This window comes from Sinocyclocheilus anshuiensis, unplaced genomic scaffold, assembly GCF_001515605.1.
Source record: "Sinocyclocheilus anshuiensis isolate Anshui unplaced genomic scaffold, SAMN03320099.WGS_v1.1 scaffold1472, whole genome shotgun sequence".
Taxonomy (NCBI): Eukaryota; Metazoa; Chordata; class Actinopteri; order Cypriniformes; family Cyprinidae; genus Sinocyclocheilus; species Sinocyclocheilus anshuiensis.
The window spans coordinates 12,641-15,839 of record NW_015542453.1 but is presented as its reverse complement, the minus strand read 5'-3'; the positions used below and the strand labels follow the sequence as shown (position 1 = coordinate 15,839).

Sequence of the window (3,199 nt, the reverse complement as noted above, 5' to 3'; positions counted from 1 at the left end):
TGTGTGTGTATGTGTGTGTGTGTGTGTGTGTGTGTGTGTGTGTGTGTGTACCTACTTAACCATATTTTGCGGACAGATTTGTACCCAAAAGTGAGCTAAACCTGACAAAATCTCCAAAAACCTCCCTTTGGGGATGTCCTCGTTTGTAAAACTGGTATAAAAATAATGTAAACAAAGTTTTTTTTTTAATTGTAAAAATGCAGAAAGTTTCCTGTAAGGTGTAGGTTTAGGTGTAGGGTTGGTGTAGGACAATAGCACATACAGTTTGTACAGTATAAAAACCATTACGCCTGTGGAATGTCCCCACAATTCACAAAAACAAACCTGTGTGTGTGTGTGTGTGTGTGTGTGTGTGTGTGTGTGTGTTACAAACTAGTACTTACAAAGGTATTAAAGAATTAATTAGGACATCCAGGACATCCAGTTCCCCAAAATCTATAGTTTAAAAATATACTATGTAAAAGGGGTAGGGTTAAAATTTAGTTTATAAACAGAAACTATAATAGTATATTAATGATAGTAAAATAACACTACTCTACTGTGATATTGCAAAAAACAGTGTGTGTGTGTGTGTGTGTGTAAAAGAGAGAGGGGGGGGTTGGTTAACCTCTCAGTTATGTGTATTCTGACTGATAGATTTGATAAGTCTAAGTGTTCATTCAACAACAAAACTTCTCACCCTTATGACCCTTATGGTACTTTGAAAGCATATCATCAGAGGCATCCTAAATATTGTGTTGGTCCCAAATGATTGGGATGATTGGGGACCTTTTGACAGATTTTCTGAGATCTTTTTTATTATTATTTATTTTTTACACTTAAAACAGTAAACAGTTGCACTTTTGTTTTTTTGTTATTTCAAATGTGTAATTTTACCAGTATTGCATTTAAAATTAAGCCTACACATTTACACATTTATCCAAACATGGCAAATATATGAAAAGGCTATAAGTACAGCTAAACCCTCAAGATTTTTACTAGCCACTTCTTGTTGAAGAAGGTAATATGCTTAGTATGCGTTATATTTGCTTTTTGTATTCTTTGCTATATATTTTGGAGCACCAAATAAATAACCTTTACAGCTAAATTACATCATTAATTTATTTTTTTTTTTTACAAAACACAATCACAGTAAACACATTTAGAATTATCCTGTTTATTCAAAGCAAAATTAATTAATAAATGGAAATAAAGAAAAAAATGTAGTCATCCATGGTGGAGTTCTCATGGTTCATGGCTTTGACATCTGCCAAAAAAATAAAGGAAAAATAAATTTGTTTGGTGCAATGAGCCATTCGTGTAGAAATACAATTTTAGGAAATAAATAAATACTAAAAACGTATTTTAGTTTTTATAATTCTCAACCAGTTCTACAAATATGTTTGCTTTAAATTAAATTTTTAATATCTGAAGAAAGAAAATTATAAAAGGAAAAAAAAGGAAAAAAAAATTCAATCACAAAACGCCATCTGCAACAAGATAAGAATAAATCTCCACATTCTATAATATAATATTGTATATAGTTTGTAAATGTCTACACAAAGGTTTGGAGGAAAACCATAATTACTGTTACTATGACTTGGGACACTATACCTTGACTTTATTATAGAGCATACAACTGAAAATGTGCGTGCGTCAAAGATTAGGCCTACAAACTGAAACACTGGAAAATAAAACTGAATAGGCTGCTTTTAGAAAAGATATTCTTTTCTTTTACCTGTTAATTTCTTCTTTACCCTTTTACTTCTGTACTGCACAACTGACAGAACCATGGCAATTCCTTGTCAGACGGGAAAGCAGTCTGAAACTGCAGACATAAGTTGTGGAACCACCTTGCACAATTCTCACACTGTACCTGCATGAACAAATGTAAATACAGTTTTAAATAAATATTTGCATACATGTGAAAAAACATGATGTTTAAGAGACAACACACATTAACGAACTGTTGTCTAATTAGGCCTACCTATTTTATACACTGTAAACCCTAATGTTGTCATTAATAAGCAAAGTTACAACTATAACTCAAGTTATTATTACTATGCTTAAAATACCATGTTTTGGCATTATAAACATATGTTTAGTTTATTTTAAGAACTAAAAATATAAATGTATTTATATTATTGGCCCTTTTTCCGTTTAATCTGATTTGGTATGTCTGAAGTTCTGCCTGACAACAGCGCTGATTGATACAACAGAAAGCGGTAAACGCAGTAGCCTAACGTTAGTCTAGCTATTTTGATCTTTGTGATTTTCCCTAGTGAAGACGGGAGAAGTAACCCGAAAGAAGGCAAAATCGGTAGACGTTAAAATGTGTATGCTTTTTTTTTTCTTACTTTTTCTTAATACATTTTATTCTAACGTTCTTTGCAAATTTGCGCTATTTGCTGTGTTAAAACTAATTTACTCACGCAGGCGGCAAGCATCTCTTTTTTCAAAATGAATGAATGAAAAGTTCCCTTCTGAACAATTTTCAACAATAATTATGTGGTCAATAAATTAGCTCAAAACGTCCTGGGCTGCGTTTCTCGATAACGATTGATCTTAGCACTTAAGAGCGTTTTCTACGAGTCATTTTAAGATCGTTCGTTATTGTTTCACGTGCGTTTCCCAAAAATGCACTTAACGTTATCGCACGTAGCCGTGCTTTAAGTGCTACTTAGGAGTCGCTATCCGTTTGTCAAGTACTGAAATGTCACCTTATAGAATGGCTCGTAATTGTAGTAAACGCTCGTTTATTGAAATGTTAACCTAATGCTGCGTTCCAGACAACTCGGATATAATAACTATAATACAATATTATATTATATTATATATTTTACATAATAATATATAATACACTTCATATATATATATATAAATAAAGAGACGTTATTGCTGGTTTTCGTGCAAGTCATTGACAGATTTCCCCCCCCCCAGTCTTTGAAGCATATTTCCTACATTATTTCTTTTATTCATTTTTTTTGTTCAGTCATTTAATTTAGATGTGTATTTATATTTTTTCTGCCCTTTTTAACTATTTCATTTATAAATTCATTTAAAAAAACAACAACAACAAAAACGAGTAATAAAGTGTACAATAAAGTACAATCATATCCTTATATTATAATCACATTGCACTTGAATAAACTTAAAGGTGTAATCTGCCGATTGTCCTGCAGGTGACCGCATAAATCTGTCTTCTTACGATGCACTTATT

General features: G+C 31.9%; 1 long non-coding RNA gene across 1 annotated transcript in view; it reads right to left on the bottom strand.

The window, feature by feature from the left end:
• Positions 1-1,201: 1,201 nt before the first annotated feature.
• LOC107693702 (uncharacterized) overlaps positions 1,202-3,199 on the bottom strand; it is a 4,606-nt gene continuing 2,608 nt past the window's right edge. Inside the window, exons 2-3 of the long non-coding RNA XR_001634782.1 lie at positions 1,718-1,855; positions 1,202-1,246 (exon numbers count right to left, since the gene is read on the bottom strand). This is a non-coding gene — a long non-coding RNA (uncharacterized LOC107693702). The remainder of the gene's footprint in view (positions 1,247-1,717; positions 1,856-3,199) is intronic.